The following is a 16,840-nucleotide window of genomic DNA, read 5'->3' as shown; positions in this document are numbered from 1 at the left end:
GATATGTACTTGATGTACATACGGTATACATACATCGTGCTTATATAGATACATACCTACATATTAAAACCGGAGTGCTGTACTCTACCAAAAGCTAACCATTAAAAAGAATTCTACTACTTCAAAAAGAGGATAGTTTTTGAATATTGACTGAAGTGAGCGATATGTTCATTCAATGTACCGAGTTATATGTAACTTTTTTTCAGAGACTTTCTAACTAACAGATTTTTCGTGATATAGTCGAATAAAATAGTAGGCACTCAAATATCGGCTAACATCAATTAATCTCGATAAAAACTCGATATCACTGGTCGCATCGCACATAAAAAGTACGATGATGAAGAAAATAAAAATAAATAAATTATATTTCAACATAAATCGTTCCGTTCCTTTCTCGATACTTTCAATATGAATCCAATCATCGTGTATCCATCGTGATTTATTAATTTCTGTCAGCCAAGAATACGCTCTTTCCTCTGCTTCAATAGATAAATATATTGAAGAACAAAATTCCTTTTTCTGTTCCCTTTTCCTCTGACTTTTCCCTCTTTTAATAAAATTTCTCGGTAATCATACCGATTCGGATATACTCCATTACGTTCAACATACTTCTATAAAGTCCAGTAAAAGCGAAAAATTGAACTTGTCTCTCCTGATTTTGTGAACTTTTCATCCTGATATGCATCATGAATATTCCAAATGGATTCTGTAAAATCGAGTATTGTTCACGGGTGACAGTTAGTGCAAAATCCATGCACTGAATCATACATTTTCTCTTATATTACATAGACAAAAATGAAGTGAAATATAACTATCATGGTACGCTCGTGTCAAATTTGTGTGTCGTTCGATCTCCAAAATGCTACTGACAACGTTTGATGCATCCAAACTGGATTTACATGTCACGGCTTTTGGATTTTAGCCAAATTGGCTGCACCTGATTTCGATCGACGTGCCCGGGGCATTACGCTATTTTATACAGCACTGAAGTTGATCCCAAAACGTTGCTGGTGCTTATAGTTTAGATCCCATGGTCGACACCAAGTTCGACCGTTCGACTTTACGATCCCAAGTTTCAATGGCGCCCACAAATGACGGACCTGCGACGAAGCATCCGCGCTACGATCACCTCCCCTTCGGACATGACGTCAAGAACAATCCTTCGTTATCCCGAAGGAATTTCTCTAGCATTTTCGAAGATTTATGTAATTTGTATTTGCATAAAATGTTTCATCGGAATAAAATTAAATTTCTCTTATAGAAAATTCAAATCGGTATAACTTACAAAGCAAATTAAAATTTTGAAAAATATTTAAAATAAAACTCGTTTCATTCAGTAAGGATATTTAAAAAAAATCGACGTGATATTTATTTTACTCGGTGCAAAATCGTAACATCGTTGATATCGTTTTTATTAATATGATATAAACGTCATTTATGAATTATGAAAGTTATCACCATGTCGATACTAGAACCGTACTTATTAAGTAGCCATGTTAAACTTAGTGATTTATACAAATCCTAGTCGTACATATAGTTTCAGTAATTAAATACACGCGCTAATTTCTATCAACGATCGAGAGATTTCAATTACAATCTCATTACAATATTCCTGCATTTCGTGTATTTCACTTCGAACACGAAATTTCCATTGAGTTTATGACATATTGATGAGCAAGAAGGAAAACATAATTTTCTAGTCAAGCGATTCACACGGTTTAAATAATTCCTATCCAATAACGTCAGCAATTCCTCTTCGTTTTCCATTTAAATATTTGAATATCTTGTAAGGTGTTTTCTTATTTAACATCAACTGACAGTTAAACGAAATTTCATTCTTACAATTTAAAAAAATTTGTTCTTAACAATTTCTTTTAAATCTTTTAATCGCAAATAGAACCAACTATAATTCGTGTGCTTCGTTAGAACGTTTCTCCTCTCTTATCTTTGATGAGTTTTAAAAGAAAAGTAGAAACGAGTAAAAGAAAAAAGTTTGTAGAAAACATCTAAGATAAAGAAACGTGTAAAAGGAAAGTAAGTGAGAAGGGAAGGAGAAAAAGATTTAGCGTCACGTAAGACGAATCGTCGAGTCCGCGTGTGACGCGAATAAGAGGATAGAGGCAAGCAAGAGGACGCGAAAGGACTCGAGAAAAGTCGGGAGGGTTCGAGCCATTGCCGCATTGCACCCTCGCTCACGCGATTTCGCCTCTATCGATTCGCGATGCTTTCCCTCTTTGATCCCGCATTATTATATTTACTATTATCCCTTTCAATCCTGTCGTTTTTAAAAAATTGCTCATCTATTCTTTACTTCTTTTTATCCGTCTTTATTTCGTTCATTCATTTAACAAGCACCAATAATAATAACGTCTGATAATAATATTTGCCATCGCTTATTGCATTTTAATCCTTCAATCCCTATTGTTACGATCAAACCGTTAAAAAGTCATGAAATTAAAAAAAAAAAGAAAAAAAAGGAAATAAGATTTAATTGAAGAAAGAATTTCAAATTAGAGGAAGGCACTAACGATAACTGTCTCATGTCTTTAATAATTCGAAATATTACTCGAAAAGGTTTCTCTTTAGAGAAGCAAATATGGGTGAAAATTTTTTTTAAAGTAAAAGAAATTACTTTACTTATTAGAGTGAAAATCTACTGCCTCTTAAATTAATCATTCTTAAATAAAATTATTATGTAATTATATTATATTAGAATGTTCTCTCTCTCTCTCTCTCTCTCTCTCTCTCTGTCTCTCTCTCTGTCTCTCTTCCTCTCTTTTCACCGCAACTAACTTGTTTCGACGAAATATATGGGAAACGACATATCTTTTCCGGATATACATTACTTGCATGCATATCTGCAATATTCATTTTTATATTTGTAACATTTTTCTCATAATCTCGAGATTTTCGCACGTATTTATCGGCCACTTTGAAAAATTCAAAACGAGCTACCGGTACAGCCGCACATTCTTCTTCGCCGCTTCGTCAGAGGGAATTTTGCGGCTTTCGACCCGTGGGATTTGGAAAATGCGGTACTTTGCAGCTGTGCAATATGCTCTCGCCCCTCGCGCGAAGCCAGAACTTGCGCCATGGAACTTTTGGTGTACAGTCACTGTTACGAATTATGTTAAATGGTCTTCGTCCTTCGCGAGAAACATTTGGTAAATTACAAGAAAAATCACTTTTTAAACCTTTCCTGTTTACTGAATTATTGTCTTTATCGCTAATGTAATAATATTATTACATTTAACGAATAATACTGTAAATTCAATAAAATGTTATTTTAATTAATTGTACGATCATCAGGGAATTTTTTTAGTTTGAACAAATAATAAGTAAAATAATTGATTATATATTGTCTATCTATTATTTGTGATATTATAATTCTAAACTTTCGATATGGTAAGAAAAGAAATTTTTTGAAAGACTGTACGTCACATCACCTATTGCGCGAAGATATCTGTTCTTTTGTAAGAACGTCTTCGCAATCCTTGTCTGCAAATTTTCTAAGAAAGATATAGTACGTATCTCTCTTTAGAATACGAAGATACGCTTAATACCATTTAATTAATTCAAAACCGAATCGCTGGAATGAATCGTAGGAATATTGGAAAATGCTTTAAATATTTGAACTTCATTAAGTTCTTCGAAATATAAAAGAAAAATTATATAAAAATTTGTATAAAAATCATGTAAAAATATGTCTCTTTGAGAGCATTTCTACAAAGTAGAAAAAAGTTTTACCCATTAACTTAAACTTTTTAAATTCATAGAAAATACGGAGAGCACGTTTCATGTTCTTCAAGAATCGCATTCCCGTAATCTCTCTCTCTCTCTCCCTCTCTCTCTCTCTCTCTCTCTCACGCGCGCGCGCGAGCTCAGTGGTAGAAAGTTTCGTAGCCGGGAGCATGCACTCGAGTAAAATTCACCGTCATCTTTCGTGGTTGTGTTGCCTCGCGAGATTCTTGCCTTAAAATCATATGACTTGCAGCAGACAGTTTTGCCGCGTGCTGCCTAGTGAGCTTACAGGAATAAACGTAGGTATATACGAATTGTAGGAAAAGAGGAAGAGGGAAAAGGCAGAGAGAAAAAGAGAGAGGAAGAGAGAGAGAGAGAGATAAATATATACACACACACACACACACATACACAAACAGAAAGGGAGAGAGGAAGAGGAGAAGTCGGAGAGAAACGAACGCGCTTTTCACGCACGAGCGAGCGCACACGAGCCGGGAAAATTCGTTGAAGGCGTCGAGCCTGAGACACGTTAAAGGTCTTCATCCGGCTGTGCACGGCTGGACGAGTGCGCGGCCGTCTGTAGTACGAGTGAAGGATGTTACCATCCAACTCTGAAGCTGCTGTTGCTGCCTCGTAGAAGCTCTTCTCGCAGACATTCTCACACGCTCGACGACAACAACGACAACGACTCCGACAACGACGACTACGACGTAGGTAGTGGCGGACGTTTCGCGAGTTTGCTTATGACGCCATAAGCAGTTGCCTCGCTCAACTCGCTAGAACGATGGCAGATGGAGAACGCCAGAGGTGAAACGAAAGGGGTGAATGTACACGACGAGTAGATGGAACCATCCACCCATCCAAAGTCCACCTTCCATCTCTCTCTCTCTCTCTCTCTCTCTCTCTCTCTCTCTCTCTCTCTCTCTCTCTCTCTTTCTCCTTTATCTTTCTCACTCATTTACACGTCTCTGTGATCTCATTCTTGTCTTTCCTATTCTCTTATATTCTCTCAGGTCTCTCTCTCTCTCTTTCTCTCTCTTTCTCTCTCTCTCTCCATTTTTTCTTCATTTTTTCCTTAAACTTTCTATTTTTCTCGTCGTCCATTTCTTGTACCAAAGAACAAATACAATGTTAAGAGGTTCTCCATTTGAACTTTCCACGAACTTGTTCGTCTTTCAGTACATGACGCATCATGCGAAATTATTTGAATCTGCCGTGAAACAACACGTCAAGATGAAAAGATATAAGGATAATAATGATGATGATGACGACGACGACGACGACAAGGAAAAGGACAAGGATGCTTGGATTTAGGTATGCTAGAAGACATTTCGACAAACTCGTACAAGTTCTTATTGCTTAAGAAGAAACAGAAAGGAAAGTACTGAGTGAGAAAACACTTTTATCTTTTTACACTTTGCCTTTTCATCCGAGAAGTAGATTCATTTATTTCCTAAGAAATTCTTTTATGATTTCAAGAATTGAGATTATAGCTTAATATACCGAGTTAAGGCTTTTCATTTGTTATATTATTTAACTGTAAAAGAGAAGAAATTATTTGACTCGTAAAATTTTAATTGACGTCGCAGGACTACGGACTAGATATAATAATATAAAGCATTTAAATTCTAATTCTTTTGCATGATTAATGCGAAATTGTTGGCGAAGATTATCATACGACGGAAACGGGTCATAGAAAATCGTGGATAACGTGCAAGACAATTGATGTTTATGATCAATAAAATTTCGTATATCACGAAGGGATGAAGTTGTATGGTGGGTGGTATTCGGAAATTGAAGCCACTGCGGTGGAAATTAAATTTAGGTATTAACCGTGCAGTCAGCAGACGCTAGTACTATGAGTTGACATTGTGCCAGGATAATAGACTCTGTTTCCGTAATTAACTCTCTGCAAAACATTGCGGTCTGTGCGTTTGCTCTTCGACCAATGTAATTACTGCTACCCGGCGCACGCGTTATTTCGCTACACGAAACCTTTTCATTCACGAAAAACGGATCCGATAAACACGACGTTCATTATCATGCCACTTCAATTATATCCTCGATGTCTTCCTGCTTGATGATTTGATTCAGTCATTTTACTATGTGACAAATTATCATTTATTGATGTAACAAGAAAAGCAATAAGTACATATGTTACTTTTCTATTTTCTTATTTCTTCATTTTATAATAAATTACTCGAAAGAGCTTACGATAAATAGTTTATAATCAAACAGCAGATTACAATTTATTTCAACTTTCGATAGTAGAATAATATCGTCGATAAAAATATATAAAATAAAAGTTTCGATGGCATACGAACCGTATTTGATATTTATTGAATATATCATGATTAATACAATGAATTAACGACGTCTTTAATATTTGTCTAGATCAGCATTTCTCCAATTTTTTTCGCCGTACAATTGAATATGTTTCTTTCTAAAAGTGCCGCGGTTCAAATATTTATAATATAAAAAATTTTTAAGAACATGGTAAACTGAAGTCACTGTATGTTATTATAAAGACAACCATTATTTCAATATTTTCGCGAACCAACAAGAATATTCTACGAGAATTGACTTTCTGAAAGTCTCTTACAAATGAATCACTTTTCTTACTTTGGCGTGTGATATTATTTCATAATCTATTGAAAATTTAATGCAGTCTAATATTCCCTATAAGTTGAGATAAGTTTATCTAAGTTATGATATTTCTTGAATCGTTACTATTTATCCGTGCTTGTTCATTTACCGCGATTTTAACGTTTTTAACATCGAAAATGTTTCGTTCTGTTTTTAGATTCTTTTCTTAACGTTCGTTTCATTTTCTTTTCATTCGCGTGTTATATCACATAAGACAAGATAAAAAAAAAAAAAAAAAGAAAAAAAAGAAAAAAAAAAAAAAAAAAAAGGAAAAAGAAAAATATAGAACATATTGTAGCCAGGATCCTAAGAAGAGTCAGCTCCCAAAGGGAGTAAGAAAGAGATGAAAAAGGGTAAAGAGAAATTTTCTTCGTCGCGACGTCGACCCATTTGTACCTGCAACGATGTCTCAATGGACCCCATGTTTCGCTTTTCCGTTAGAATAATATATTGTTGCGTATATTCCGTATAAATGAATATTCTAGTAGACCGCAAACGCGTCGGCCCCGATATTCAACCTAGCTAAGCTCGATACCACCGACGAGCAACGAGCTTTTGCGTCATAACTAAAACAAGGCTTTTTGGAAAACTCGTCGACGATGTCGTTGGAATTAATGACGGCTCTACCTCGATAGTATCGTTGAACGTGCTTGCGATATATATATATATATATATATATATATATATATATATATATTTATCCTTGTTAATTACGGATAGGTGACACACACTCACATACATATATATTATTTTCAACCATTTATTCGAATCTTTAATTGTACGTCTATATCTCTATCTCAAGTAGCATTATTAATTGAACGATTTTCAAAATTTAATTTAAAATAATTGTAAAGGGGATATAAGATAACGATAGAAAATAAATCATTTATTTATCATGAAAAGAGAGAACGTTTTAATTTAACGTTTTAAACGTGAACAAATTTTACAGATTTACGATCATTCAAAGTGACACCACGAGAAACAAAGAAAATAAGATTGTCGCATTGTAAATGAAAAATTAAATTAAAGATAGTTTTTTTCGATAGAGATAGTACTGATCAAAAAAAAAAAAAAGAAAAAAAAAAAAAGAAGGAGAAAATATGTAAGGCTGAAAGAATGATCGGGAAATTCAACATCTCGTTAAAAAATGATATCAAGGGATGAGTAAGTCTATCGAGATCAGAACAGCACAAAACCATTGTTCTATTCCCCTGATGCTCGTACCATGCTAGTACCATCTCGAACGCATCAGATTTCTGATTCACAAAAGAGAAAGATAGATAGATAGATAGAGAAAAAGAAAGAGAGAGAGAGAGAGAGAGAGAGATCGTGAACAATCGAAATGAAACGAAATTAGCTGTGCTCGGTTAAAAAGTTTTATCTGGACGGATTAACGAAGTTCGGAGATCAAAGTGCCGTAAACGTTGACCAAAATGTTAGAGAGAGGAGGGAGGAAGGATGGATAACGCTCAGTGCGAGATTATTACTTCTATTTTGATATCAAGGACTTTTCGGTCCTTTTCCGCGAATTCTGAAAGTCGACCTACCGAGGCATGCATGATACGGGAGAGGAGCCTGAATTAATTTCGCACAGAGCTCGTTGTCGCATTCCCCGGGGGTCGGTCCGGTATACGAAAAGTAATATTACCACCCCTAGGCAAGGCTGGTAGCGACGAGGGGGGATATAGAGGGAAGATGGCAGTAGGGTAGCCGTTGCAGGACGGATACAAAGAACGAAGTAGAGAAAGAGAGTGAGAGAATGAGAAAGAGAGAGATAGAGAGAGAGAGAGAGAGAGAGAGAGAGAGGAAGAAAGAAAGAGATATAGGACGGCATGGTTAGTGAGAATGTCAGGGAAAATGGAAACAGTGGTGGGCGAAAGAAAGAACAACGTTGAAAAGAAGCGATGAGGAAAGGACAGAGATGGAAGGAGCGAAGATGGGTGCTGGAAGATATAAGAAGCTCCTTCATTTTCATTAATAAAACATCTCGTTGGGTGAGAGAACGGTACCGGTGAGGAGGGATGACGAAACAGTTGGAAAGAGATGGTACGGGTACGAAGAGTGGGGTTTGATGGGAGAAGAGAACGTAGACGTAGGTACGCTACGGTTTGCGACTATTTCTGAATAACAACGAAATGCAAAGTAGCGAGTAGCGAAGAGAAAAGGAGAAAGATAATATAGCGGTCCCTCTTTCTATCTTTTCGACTCACTCTCGACACGTCCTTCTTCAAGCAACTTCTTCGACTCGTCTTTAGGCTCTCTTCTCAAGACCGCAAACTCTTCTTCCGTGTATCTTACCGGTCGAGGAGAACCACCTTCACGAGATTCTTCTTTTCGTTTTACTCATATTCTATCTTTCTTTTTCTTTCTCTCTTCCAAAGCGATTTAATCTATGCCCAAAGAAAATTAGCCATATACTAGTTCGCGACTCGTTTTATCGGCTACTTCCGGTTATCGCGTGCCGTTCCACCGTCTGCCGGCTTCTGAAATTCGCTTTAAATGACCAAAATGTTTTATCATCTTTTATTTGAGAATTATCAGAGTACAATTTTCCGCTAATAAATTTGATCTTGACTTTCTGAATGATTAAATTATTGGAATGAAAAATGATATCGATTATTTATTAATAATATACTTATCGTTCCCTCGTAATACAGTCCTATGGAATAAGAAAAATGAGGCTTTCACCTTTTCTCCCCATTACTCGGAAGATAAATAAAGCAACGTAAATCATTAAGATCGTTGATCTATTCAACGACGTAATCATAGCGTAAAAATGGAAATCGAAAGGAACCTAAGAGATATGAGGATTCTCTTCTCTGTTTCTCGAAAAAAGAAAGCACGTTTTTCATGCTCTTTTTGAGCATGAAAATGATACCGAAAGAGAAGATAATGAATCGACGTCGGTTGGATTAGTGGCAGTTCGTGATTACTGGTGCGAAATGAAAAAAATTATGTCCTTTGGTGCGCGTGCGCGCATTCGTCACGATATGAAACTACGAGACCAATGACAAAAGAAAGATCACACTGACGTCATTGTCTATTTGTAGAAAGAACTTCCACTCGAACGCCTCCTTCCGATACTCTGCACTACTTTTTTCCATCGTGGAAAAAGAAACCTCGTTTGCGGCATACATCATTCCGTCCACCGACTTCGCGTTTTCTATCGTTATGGTAACTCTTCTTTTTGTTTTCTCTTTGTTCCTGTTTTTCTTTTCTTCTTCGATGTTTGCCAGAAAGGAGAAAAATATGCATACATATATATATATATATATATATATATATATATATATATATATATATATATATATATTAATGGATATATATCGCGTAAAACTACTCAGTAAATTTGAACCTGATGTAAATTTACAAAAAATTAGTATCAATTTCTTTTTTTTTTGATTTTATTAATTACCATGAATAATATCAAAGCGTTAGAAAGATATTCGTAACCTTCGTCGTTAGTATTAGAAGATGACAACCAAATAGGTCTTCTCTTATTAATTAAGATGAACATCCATCATTCCTGAACAAAAAAAGAACCATCATTGCGTCGGAATCCCTTTCTTGTATATTCATCTTGTGACATTTCTTACCCTCGATATCAACGGAGATCGAGTATCTTGAAGAGTCTTCCGGAATGACATAAGAGATTATGTCGAGCAATCGATGTTACTTGATAATTAATAGTCTCATCTGAAATATTATAATTTACCATTAGTTCTTTTATTTAATTTCAAATATATGATTATGATATTTTTTGTTTACTTATTATTTTTCTAAAGTATTATATAGATCGTTGATGCGAAAAATTCATATAAAAATCTGTATTTCTTAAAAAGAAATTCCGATTCGATTCGCGAATGATGGCTGAAAGATAATCTATAGTGTAAATTTACGTTAGGAATATCTAAAAGGAAAGACAATCTCTCTTTCCAGTTCTCCCGTTATTCAGATATTATATCGTATTATTCGGTGAGCGTAAGATAAAAAGAAAACGATACGGTCGTATCTAGAAAGAAAATCAGTAATATCTCGGGCTTTCGGATATCGTCGCCAACGGGCGACTTCGATTAGTCGGCCAATCGGAAAAAGTTTTACAGTCCGTGAATGTGACGTATCGATCGATAGATTAAAGCAAAGTAAAAAGTAGTCGACTCTAAAGGTCTGTCCGTTCGTAACATGGCTCGCACCTCAGAATTCTCGAAATATTCATGAATACACTCGAGCGAAGTGGAAAGATTTAAAAGACGCGCAAAATACTTACCAAGTATACTCTTCTTTATTTATTTAAAGAATCTTCGAGAGGTTCAGTTACACGGAGAATTTTCTATCGGATGAGACAGGACGTATTTCGCTAGTTCTTAAACTTCGATCTGCGTGTTCGTAAGCTCATTCGAATAATGAATGCGATTCAAGATTTTAGAATTTTACGATTATAGACTTTCTACGAGCTCTCATCGAATTTCTCATATTATTTATTCTACACGTAGTATCTCTTTTACGAATAATTTTTTTTATTTATTTTGAGAAAAGAAAAATTGATCGACATCATCGACGATACGCGCTCTGTCAATCCTTTAATAATTATCGAAAGTCCTTTGATTGTTTCGTTAATTAACTTTTTTCTTTAGAATCTTGCTTTTTAATAAAATTAAAAGATTACTTTATCAATCGCGCGAATATTACGATACGATGTAACGATAAAAATTTTAATCGACCTTATAAAAATCGTATTCACCCAAAAATCAATCCTACCGATATAGTCAAATCAGTTTGTTCTATTATAATCGAAAAAGATCCTATACCAGATACATTTGCTATGTACGCAAAAGACACAATATTCCGTGAATCTCTCATGGAATCTACCATTCGAAAGGAGATAGATAGATAAGATTTTCGATTCAAAAAAGATGTAGATCAATCGGTGAAATCATCCTGTCCACGCTTCGGTAAATCTACGATCGGTCGAGTACGTCAGTAGAGAATTCCGCAAGAAGACGCGAGCGTTTCCAAGTGTACGAAGGTCTCTTGAGATCGATGGGAACATACATACTTGAAGCTGTATCTCGTCTTCCTTTTGCTTCCCTACCACTGATATATAAATCGACATAACGATTTCCATCGGACTCAGAGGTGCCGAGTTCTAGTGGATACACCCAATACTGGAAAATCAACTTACCACTTTTCTTCGCTTCGGGACTGGCCGCATCTTAACCGTTAACATACTTAAAGTTTTGTTAAATATATATATATATATATATATATATATATATATATATATATATAATGATCTTATACAAAAACTAAAAGAATTAGAGTATGCATTATTTAAGAAAACTTAAATATATAAAAATGTTTACTTCTTATCATTAAATTATAATAAAAAATTGTTCTTTATCTTTAAAATGTAAAAAGGTCAATAATTAAAAGAAAGAGAGAGAAAGGAAGAAAGAAAGAGAGAGAGAGAGAAAGGATGATACGTCTGACCTTATACCACCTGCCACTCCTTCCTCTGAACTCCTTTAATATCCGCACGCTTGCCTATGTACGTATCCATGTTCACCCTCCACTTTTAAATTCCTCGTGAGCCACGACCGACTGCTGAAAGTCCACGAACGAGTCGTGAGCAGTGTGTTTTATGAAACTTTCATCTCTCGTAATCTCAAGGTATCTTGGCTCTGACCTCCCTATACCTACACACGCCTTTCCACCCTTAACCATCTTTATCTCTCTCTCTTTTTCTTTCTATTTCTTTTTCTCATCTTATCCTTGCTTTTTTATAGCACATACTTCCTTCTCTCTAACTTCGATCTTTAGTTTCTACTTCCGTTTTCTCATTCGTTTCTTTCTTTTATCGACCTCATTTTATCTCACTCTTACGCTTTTCCTAATCGAATCCATAAGTCCGAATGACTGACTCGAGAGAACATTTATATCTTTTTAATGATTTATAAGAAAATATTTTACTATCCTATGTTGGTTCTCTTGGTGGAATATATTTAGTCAAAAATTTTAAAAAGATTTATAAAAGATGTCATTTTGACAAATGATAAAATAAATAATATCCTACAAATTTCATATATTTATATTCTAGGTATATTATTTCTAATTTATGCGATCCCATTTAAAATTCAACGCTCTCGAAAGAAATAATATTTCAGGTCCATCCGAATTGAAACTACTATACTTACCTTTAGTTCCTTACAATTTTATATATAGGTAATACAGTAAAAAAGTTTAAGAGAATTCAAGTTGGAAATGGGTATAAGAGTTAAAAGACGATAGCTTACAGAGATAAGCTGAAACTTTTGGATAGAACATCAACTTCAAAGATCCCAAAGATCTTCAAACATAATCGGCGTATTCTTGAAGGGACCGTATTTTCATAAATATACTTTCCTTTCAAAGATAGAAAGAGAGCATCGACTTTTTTATAAACATTTATAAAGTAAAAGATATAAAACAAGTAATAGATATATGTCCTGTTCTAAATGAAATCGAAAAATCGTTACCCATGCATTTCGATGAATCGACCGAAGATGGGAATAGGATATGACGGGACAAAATGAAAATTTCAAGTCTACTTTAAAGCTTCTACTATCGAATTTCGCAGTTGCGATTTTCCGAAGATCTCTACATTCACGAGAAAATCTCTAACCGATTTCCTTTTCGATTTTTCATAAAATTGTAACCTTGAGTCTGTTCAATCAGTGAACTGAAAGCGAAACGAATCGAAAATCTTTTCCATTTGAAGGAAAAGATATTTTTCACAAAATTTTTGCGGTCACGTTATGAATCGTGTATCATTAAAATTCAACGTCCATAAAAATGTTCAAACAAATAATTGTCAATTGATTGGATTTATATTATCTATCAGAGATATAAAACGATACAAATTATGTTTCACGAAATATTCCAAATCGGTATATAAATTCTAGTTGAAAGTGAGAAAGAGAGAGAGAGAGAGAGAGGGAGGAAGGGAGGGAGGAAAAGTAGAACTTGAAGAGGACGTGCCAGAGAGGGTCAGAAGGATAAGTTAAGGTATGAGAGTGCGGTATGGGGTGCTGAGAGAATTATGTGGCGACAAGCCGACAACCCCTTAGCACCGAGTGACAAATACGGGGTGCGCCGTACCTTTCCTGCCTGGCACGACACACTACGCTGGTTTATTCGTCGAAAGAAGAGAAAGGTATGGAAGAAAGAAAGAAGGCCTTTCTTTTTCAGGAAGTCACTCAGTCACCAGGTTATGGCTGCGACCGACAGTCCCCTTACGCTCGTCTATAACCGATTCGCAAATTCTCCTTCTCTCATTTTGCATCCCTTTTTCTTTCTCTCTTACTTCGGCACGTTCCCACGCGTTTCTCGACGTCTATATTTCACCTTATGTGTACAAGTATACATAACGTAAGAGTTGCCACCAATTTCTTTGGCACGAGAAAACTTCTTAAACTTTACTATACGCCCCTTCTCGGCTCAAGTCTCGATAGTTAGAAAGGAAAAAGCCTGGATAGAGAAGCGTTATTGTTATTTATTTCGACGATTTTTCCCTCAAGATATATGCGATACTGTCAGACTCAGATGCAAATATTCACGACTTTGAAACCGAATAACTTCTACGATGAGAGAACTTAAGGGAAAAGGAAGATCGATATTTACTATAGCCGATATTAACGTATCCAAAATTACATTTATTGATTTTTCTAATATAAATGTTCTTATTAAATTAAATAAAAATTTTAATATTCAATATGATTATGCATTTTAAATATCGAGGTTATTTTTGTTTCTTTAAAGTTGAAGAATTTTCTTCGAATTTCCTTCGAATTTTCTTCGAATATTGAAAATACTTATCTATTTTTGATCTTAATAGATTCAAAACTGATTCGGTACATTGCAATTCGAACATCATGAACATCGATGTGTCCTATCGGAATAATGTTCTAGCGTAGATACGATTATACCTGTGAAATGCGGCAGATATTATGCTCGTGAAAGCATTATGTACCGCATTGAAACATAATTCTGAAAGGCGGAGTGAACGCATTGAGAGTATGCATTAAGATCTCAAGAGCGATGGAGACATTACGATCGAGTGTCCTCGTGCAATTTTCACCGTAGGCAAATGGAAGGTTGGAAACCGAATTCTCACGTTGCTAACGGGTGTCCGTGCTGTCCAAAAGAAACATATCCATTTATTTCCCTTCCATCGCTTCTAAGAATCGTCCTTTTTTCTTTATCCACCTACTTCACTGTCTCTTTCTCGACACCCTTTAATTCAGTGTTTCTCAAATTCTCTATTTGTTTTGGAATCTTTAAAGTTTTTTTAAAATTTCTTAAAGTTTTTTTAAAATCGTTTCTTTTTTCTTTCTTTCTTTTTTTTCTTTTTGTTTTTTTTTTTTATTTTTCTAATTTGCACACATCCCTCATACAATCGTTTTCAAGATAAATATATCCATAGAATCGTTATGAAATTTTTTACACTAAATCTCATTGTTGTTACAACTGATTTAAACTAATCTTTGTCTTTCGACGATACGATTAGAAAAAAAATATAACATTAAAAAAATATAATAAAAGAATATAACATTATAAAATTAGATTGTAACGAGAAAGGAAAGATTATTTTTTACTTAGCAAAACCATTGGGAAACACTGAGGATAAACAATTTAATCGTTAAAATAAAAGTGCGGAGTAGGTGAAAATAGTGGCGGGGGAGATTAATCGCCTTGGACGAAATTAATGAGAGGAATGCGTTTATTTCGTAGGTGGTAGGGAAGCGTAATTAATGAGGAGGGAGGTCGAAGGGACGAACGTATTCTACCGACACGACAAACCGTCGTGGACGCAGCAAGGGAGCACTTACGAGAAGGAAGACGCGAGAACGACAAAGGGAAGTCCATAGTCATCTTGTCTGACGACGATATTAAGCGGAGATTAGGCGAAGTGCTTCATAATAGAAAGCGAGTCTACGATGCGTCACTCAACCATTACATCCTTTTCTTCTTCCGTTCGTTCCATCTTCCTTTTCTGAGCATTAAAGCTCTAATAAAAGCATTAAGCTGCGAGTGAAAAGACTTTTTCGGAAGATACAATAAGAGAATCATTTCTCTCCAAACTACCATCCGATGATAACTATGATAGCACTTTAAATCCTATCGTTTCATGTATCATCAATAATTATGCGTTCTCTCGATTATCTTTTTTCGCTTGTTCCATTAATGTGAAAAAAAAAAATCATATAACGAATTGCACGTTTGATGGATAGATTTGAAAGGATTGAAATTATATGAAGCGAGAGTACTTATTATTTGGATACAAAGAGCATTGGTTATTTAACCGAAAAAATTATCTATGATTAATAATTAGTAAGAGACATTGTCCCAAATCACAATGCTTGTCATCAATTTAAGGAATTCTCTTTCAAATCCAAGTCCTCTTACGTTTGATCGACGAGTACTTTCCAATTTCGATCTTTCAAAAAATCATTATTAACGAACATATTCTATGATCATACCTTTTACTTTTATCTTTTACGAATCTACTCGATAATAATTTGATTATAACAAACGATGGATGAACGTGAAACGATTGAACGACATGCCTATCTTTATTAACAAAGAATCGATTCGCTTCCATAATCAAATGAATTGTAGAAGAAAATAGAAAAGAGGAATCAGGTCGGGTCGATCTCTTTTAATTCACATCGATCGCAACCTCTTTCTGTTTTTTTTCTTTACACTTCCCTTCTTTTACTCTAAGCCACTTGATATTATCGTATATGTACGAGTACTTGGGGATACTTCAAAGAGACGACTTTACGATAAGAACAAACAAAACTGAAGAGAGATAGTTTCTCAAAAAGGTCAAGTGAATAACTATCGTTAATATCATGAGTCTAGTGTTAAACTGTATAAATGTACAAAAATAAATCGATGATTATTACGTTCTCGAGTAAAAATTTATTAATTTGATTATAGAAAAGAAGAAGAAGAAAAAAAAAACAACAACTATTACTTATAACGAATGAGAAAATAACTTTACGTATTTGCAATTAATTATGAAACGTTCTGTAATATTTATTTCATTCGATAAAGTAATTTAAAAGTTATTTAAAAATTGATTAAATTAAAAAGATTATTGATATGAAAAAGCTTTCTGATCTTGATATTAACTTTGTTTTCGTTTTTTTTTTTTTCTTTTTTTCTTGCCAAACCTTAACACATCCGCTTTACCCCGTCTTCCTCTACTCCACGAAGAGTTCGTGTGGATAATCTTAATCTGTATGGAAAACGAGAGGGAAGGCGAACGTGTCCTCTATCCTGTATTCCAGAGGACGACTTTAAAAATGAGGTTAACGTGTCTACGTGTTCGTGAGAGTAAAATGAAACTGTGAAAAGGTTGGGAGTATGAGTGAAAACGAAGTCGTTTTCAAGATAGCCTCGATAGCTT

At 34.9% G+C, this 16,840-nt stretch overlaps 1 long non-coding RNA gene across 2 annotated transcripts; it reads left to right on the top strand.

Moving 5' to 3' along the window:
* The first annotated feature begins 4,239 nt into the window (after positions 1–4,239).
* LOC118443270 (uncharacterized) lies at positions 4,240–16,285 on the top strand. 2 transcript variants are annotated; one of them, XR_004838627.2, is made up of 3 exons: positions 4,240–4,548; positions 4,921–5,055; positions 15,157–16,285. It is a non-coding gene; the product is annotated as an uncharacterized LOC118443270 (long non-coding RNA). The 2 variants fall into 2 exon arrangements; XR_014982623.1 differs by having other exon boundaries at positions 4,240–4,562.
* The last annotated feature ends 555 nt before the right edge of the window (positions 16,286–16,840 follow it).

The sequence above is a fragment of the Vespa mandarinia genome, chromosome 9, assembly GCF_050613455.1.
Source record: "Vespa mandarinia isolate Hongniang chromosome 9, ASM5061345v1, whole genome shotgun sequence".
Taxonomy (NCBI): domain Eukaryota; kingdom Metazoa; phylum Arthropoda; class Insecta; order Hymenoptera; family Vespidae; genus Vespa; species Vespa mandarinia.
Note: the sequence above shows the minus strand (reverse complement) of the source record. Positions and strands in the feature narration are given on the sequence as shown.